This window comes from Salmo salar, chromosome ssa01, assembly GCF_905237065.1.
Source record: "Salmo salar chromosome ssa01, Ssal_v3.1, whole genome shotgun sequence".
Lineage (NCBI taxonomy): Eukaryota > Metazoa > Chordata > Actinopteri > Salmoniformes > Salmonidae > Salmo > Salmo salar.
The window spans coordinates 317,074-323,344 of NC_059442.1; positions in this window are offsets into that span (position 1 = coordinate 317,074).

Consider the following 6,271-nt stretch of genomic DNA (forward strand, 5'->3'; position numbering starts at 1 on the left):
TAGGAGGAGGGGGTCAGAGAAGGAAACTAGATAGTCTCTAACCCCTAGGAGGAGGGGGTCAGAGAAGGGTTAGATAGTCTCCAACCCCTAGGAGGAGGGGGTCAGAGAAGGACACTAGATAGTCTCCAACCCCTAGGAGGAGGGGGTCAGAGAGGGAAACTAGATAGTCTCCAACCCCTAGGAGGAGGGGGTCAGAGAGGGAAACTAGATAGTCTCCAACCCCTAGGAGGAGGGGGTCAGAGAAGGAAACTAGATAGTCTCCAACCCCTAGGAGGAGGGGGTCAGAGAAGGACACAAGATAGTCTCCAACCCCTAGGATGAGGGGTCAGAGAAGGAAACTAGATAGTCTCATGCAATCAGAAATCATTACAAATAAGAAGGCATATCTCATAAACGTTTTCAATCCTGGTAATCAGTTATGCTTTGCAATATGTCTATCACATTTACTCCTTCCTGGATGTACTGATCTAGAAGCTTTACAAAAGGCTAGTGACCTCCAAAAGGCTGTAGGTCTATCACGTTTACTCCTTCCTGGATGTACTGCTCTAGAAGCTATACAAAAGGCTAGTGACCTCCAAAAGGCTGTAGGTCTATGTATACAGGAGCCTTTAACTTTCTCTGTCATAGTCACATTAGAACATTTGCTGAACATCCAGATTGTGGTTTTGTGCCATAGTAGTAGGGATAATTCAGCTCTCTAGAAGTTCCAGAACAACCCTCAACCTCATCCTCATATTCTGTACTTTTATGTGCAAAACAACCATTTGTATGGTATTACCAACATCAGAGCTTTCTAAGGAGCTCCCTATGTTTGTCCATCATGTCATTCAGGCTACACCAGACGGGGGGGCACTCTAGTCAGTATAACTGTTCAGTGTATCAGGCTACACCAGACAGGGGGGGGGGCACTCTAGTCAGTATAACTGTTCAGTGTATCAGGCTACACCAGACAGGGGGGGGGGGCACTCTAGTCAGTATAACTGTTCAGTGCATCAGGCTACACCAGACAGGGGGGGGCACTCTAGTCAGTATAACTGTTCAGTGCATCAGGCTACACCAGACAGGGGGGGGGGCACTCTAGTCAGTATAACTGTTCAGTGCATCAAGATGAAAAAGCAGCCCTTACACCTAACACCATGTGAGGATTGAGACATGTCGATCCTTCTACTGCTATGAAAAACACAACATTTAAACATGGCACCCCAAGGCATGTAAATCTGTAAGCAGTTGTGACATTAACAAGAAATGTCCAAAATGCCATTGTAATTACAACCTTAAAATAGACAACCCCCAACCTCACATATGTCGGATGATAATCTGCACGATCTGTAAAGGTATGTGGTATCCTACACTGCCCTGTCTGTAAAGGTATGTGGTATCCTACACTGCCCTGTCTGTAAAGGTATGTGGTATCCTAAACTGCCCTGTCTGTAAAGGTATGTGGTATCCTACACTGCCCTGTCTGTAAAGGTATGTGGTATCCTAAACTGCCCTGTCTGTAAAGGTATGTGGTATCCTACACTGCCCTGTCTGTAAAGGTATGTGGTATCCTACACTGCCCTGTCTGTAAAGGTATGTGGTATCCTACACTGCCCTGTCTGTAAAGGTATGTGGTATCCTAAACTGCCCTGTCTGTAAAGGTATGTGGTATCCTACACTGCCCTGTCTGTAAAGGTATGTGGTATCCTACACTGCCCTGTCTGTAAAGGTATGTGGTATCCTAAACTGCCCTGTCTGTAAAGGTATGTGGTATCCTTCACTGCCCTGTCTGTAAAGGTATGTGGTATCCTAAACTGCCCTGTCTGTAAAGGTATGTGGTATCCTAAACTGCCCTGTCTGTAAAGGTATGTGGTATCCTACACTGCCCTGTCTGTAAAGGTATGTGGTATCCTACACTGCCCTGTCTGTAAAGGTATGTGGTATCCTACACTGCCCTGTCTGTAAAGGTATGTGGTATCCTAAACTGCCCTGTCTGTAAAGGTATGTGGTATCCTAAACTGCCCTGTCTGTAAAGGTATGTGGTATCCTACACTGCCCTGTCTGTAAAGGTATGTGGTATCCTAAACTGCCCTGTCTGTAAAGGTATGTGGTATCCTACACTGCCCTGTCTGTAAAGGTATGTGGTATCCTACACTGCCCTGTCTGTAAAGGTATGTGGTATCCTAAACTGCCCTGTCTGTAAAGGGCCTTTGAAAAGCAGAGACCCCGAAGTGGTTCAAGAAGTGGAACATGAGTTCTATATTCAGCCATTGGCTGAAGATGAACATTCAGAGAAATATGTGGTTTATGACTTTGAGAGTATTCAACAGTCAGGAGTTCATCTGCCTATATTTGTATCTACCATGATTTTCAAGGGTGAAAGGTGGTTGACAAAGAGCCTCAATTGTGCCCTACTCTTTCTAAAACATTCCTTAATAAAACCCCAGTACAAGAACTTCACTTTTGTAGCTCACAATTCTAGAGCCTATGATTCCTATCTTCGTTTGAACCCCTTGATACAACAAGGTGTTGCACCCAGGGTCATAGCCCAAGGGAGTAAAATCTGGTGTTTTGTAGACCCAGCCTTCAACCAGAGATACATTGACAGTTTAAGTTTCCTACCCATGAAATTGGTTCAAATGCCAGAGGCCTTGGGGTTTGAAAACTCGTTGAAGGTTGGTTTCCTAATTTCTTCACATCTGAGGAGAATCTCCAACATATTGGATCTTATCCTGGTCCCGTAATGTACCGGTGTGATCAAATGTCTCCCAAAGAGCGAGAGAGATTCATGACTTGGTATGAGACAGTACGTCATAACACCTTTGATTTCCATAAAGAGATGGAATTATACTGTGACAGAGGTACTTTTAGGACTAAAAACAATCACGTGAGGTTGAAAGCCAAAGGTGTGACACAAATCAATGAAAATACCCCGCGTGTAAACTTGGAATCAATCACACGCTTGGTCGAGGGGTTCATAAACCACCTGGAATAGTGAATTTGAAATGTTGAGCTCCTACAAAGAGATTGTTGGGGATGAAATCTACGTAATTCCCCACTTACTAAAAGATTCCGGGTAGTCTATGACGAGAGATTACTTTTACCTGACGGGACCACCTTACCCTTTGGTTACTGACTTTATGGTACAAGCCCCCGTGTGTCTTAACCCTTAACCTCTATGGGCTATGTGGTGCACCCTATCAACAACAGGTGAAATATCAAGAGCGCCAAATTTGAAAACAATTAAATGTCATAATTCAAATTTCTCAAACATACAACTATCTTACACCCTTTGAAAGATAAACATCTCCTTAATCTAACCACGTTGTCGGATTTCAAAAAGGCTTTACGGCAAAAGCATAAAGTTAGATTATGTTAGGAGAGTACATTGACAATAGCTGTGTGTAATGTTTTGTCAATTCAAAGACAGGCGTCACCAAAAGCAGAAAACCAGCTAAAATGATGCACTAACCTTTGACAATCTCCATCAGATGACACTCCTAGGACATTATGTTAGACAATGCATGCATGTTTTGTTCTATCAAGTTCATATTTATATCCAAAAACAGCGTTTTACTATGGCGTTGATGTTGAGGAAATCCCTTTGGTTACTGACTTTATGTTACAATCCTTGTCTGTGTTGGGTTGCGTCAATCTAATCTGGTATTAGGATATAAACAAACCATGCAACTTAGTTTTGCAATGATTATTTCATTCATCTTTAAGTAAATAGAATGATAGTACAAATGGAAAATATGATGTTCGTATATACGGGCTCACTGCACCACCTCGCAGGGTATACAGAGAACTGAACGACACATCCTTTGTTCTTCCTTAAATACTCTGAGAGAGATAGTTCCCGCTCACTGCTGGCCTGTCAGAGGGAGGATGAGCATGGTTTAAGCTTTAAACTCATCCTATCGTTGGCGTGCAGGCTGGTCCCAGCCTCGTGACGCACTTCCTGTACACTCTGAGCCTATTGACAACAGGCTCAGTTCTTGTTATTGTATTTCAGTATCAATTGGTTTCTCATGTTACTCTAGTTTGTGAAACAGCCTTCTTCATGCCTCAACAGGTTTACCCCCTAATTAGCTCAGCAGTTAGTCACATACACGGTCCCTTAGGACATAATAATCACACGAGCATGTAGCTTAACAAAACAATAGAACATATTGATACATGTGCTGATGTAAAAAGATAATTATACACATGTGTCTTAACCCTTAAGATATAATGGATGCTGTAGAAGGTTTTGATCACAGGTTACAACTACCATTTTCAGCCTAAATCACAGGAACATTCAATAGCTGTAAAACTTGTTTTGTAAAAAGTATTTTAGAGAATTCTGAACATTTATTATCTCAGAAACCTGACAATATTGTGAGGTGTAATTCATGTTATCAACCTTTTTATGATGAGTTGTTGAAGAAAATAAAAATCAAGTTTGTTGAAGGATTCCTGTCTGATGATGAACTTTAACCTCCTCATAAAAACAATCTGATGGTTTTGGATGATGTGCTATTTGCCGGTAGTGACCATCCTGAAACAGATCGAGCTTTTACTCAATTTACTCATCATCAAAACCTGTCCGTGCTTTACTTGGTACAAAATGTGTTTCACCAAGGTAAAAACAGCCGTACCATTAGTTTGAACGCCAATTACTTGGTTTTGTTAAAATAAACCTAGCAACAAACTACAAATAAACATTCTAGCTCAGCAGATGTACCCTGGAAGGAAATCCTACTTTATGTAGTTATGAGGACGCTACCAAAGAACCATTTTCTTATTTAATTGTGGATTTTAAAATCAAATACTCCAGAACACCTGAGGCTCAGAACAGGATTGTTTCCGTGGGAGTGGCCGACATTTTACATTCCTAAAAAGTAAACAATATGTCTCTGCGTTTAAAAAGACACCTACCGCTCTTGAGATCCCTAGTTGGGGCTGCCCCTAAAGAATGTCAGGCCATCTTGGGTCATTGTTTTTCATATCTCATATTATCACTATATGAGATTGCTTTGAATCTTCTCAAAGGCCGCATTCCACTCACCCCGACCCAATTAAAACAATTGAAGAGACATAAGACCGCGACTCTTTGCCAATAAAAGGTCAAGTCTTCAAAAGAAAAGACATACCATACAACATTCTGGGGTTATCTACCTTTACTCAGTATAGCCATGTCCTTCATCACCAGCCTTATTGCTGCCAGGCGTGGGGGTTATCTTCTACCTTTACTCAGTATAGCCGTGTCCTTCATCACCAGCCTTACTGCTACCAGGCGTGGAGGTTATCTACCTTTACTCAGTATAGCCGTGTCCTTCATCACCAGCCTTATTGCTACCAGGCGTGGGGGTTATCTACCTTTACTCAGTATAGCCGTGTCCTTCATCACCAGCCTTATTGCTACCAGACGTGGGGGTTATCTACCTTTACTCAGTATAGCCGTGTCCTTCATCACCAGCCTTATTGCTGCTAGACGTGGGGGTTATCTTCTACCTTTACTCAGTATAGCCGTGTCCTTCATCACCAGCCTTATTGCTACCAGGCGTGGGGGTTATCTTCTACCTTTACTCAGTATAGCCATGTCCTTCATCACCAGCCTTATTGCTGCCAGGCGTGGGGGTTATCTTCTACCTTTACTCAGTATAGCCGTGTCCTTCATCACCAGCCTTATTGCTGCCAGGCGTGGGGGTTATCTACCTTTACTCAGTATAGCCGTGTCCTTCATCACCAGCCTTATTGCTGCCAGGCGTGGGGTTATCTACCTTTACTCAGTATAGCCGTGTCCTTCATCACCAGCCTTATTGCTGCCAGGCGTGGGGGTTATCTACCTTTACTCAGTATAGCCGTGTCCTTCATCACCAGCATTATTGCTACCAGACGTGGGGGTTATCTACCTTTACTCAGTATAGCCGTGTCCTTCATCACCAGCCGTATTGCTGCCAGCCGTGGGGGTTGAACATATGTACTTAGTGCCTCAAGAGTTGGATAGACTTAAACATCAATTAACCTGTTGGGGATAGGGGGCAGTATTTGCACGGCCGGATAAAAAACGTACCCGATTTAATCTGGTTACTACTCCTGCCCAATAACTAGAATATGCATATAATTGTTTGATTTGGATAGAAAACACCCTAAAGTTTCTAAAACTGTTTGAATGGTGTCTGTGAGTATAACAGAACTCATATGGCAGGCCAAAACCTGAGAAGATTCTGAACAGGAAGCGCCCTCTCTGACCATTTCTTGGCCTTCTTTGTCATCTCTATCCAAAACAAAGGATCTCTGCTGTAAC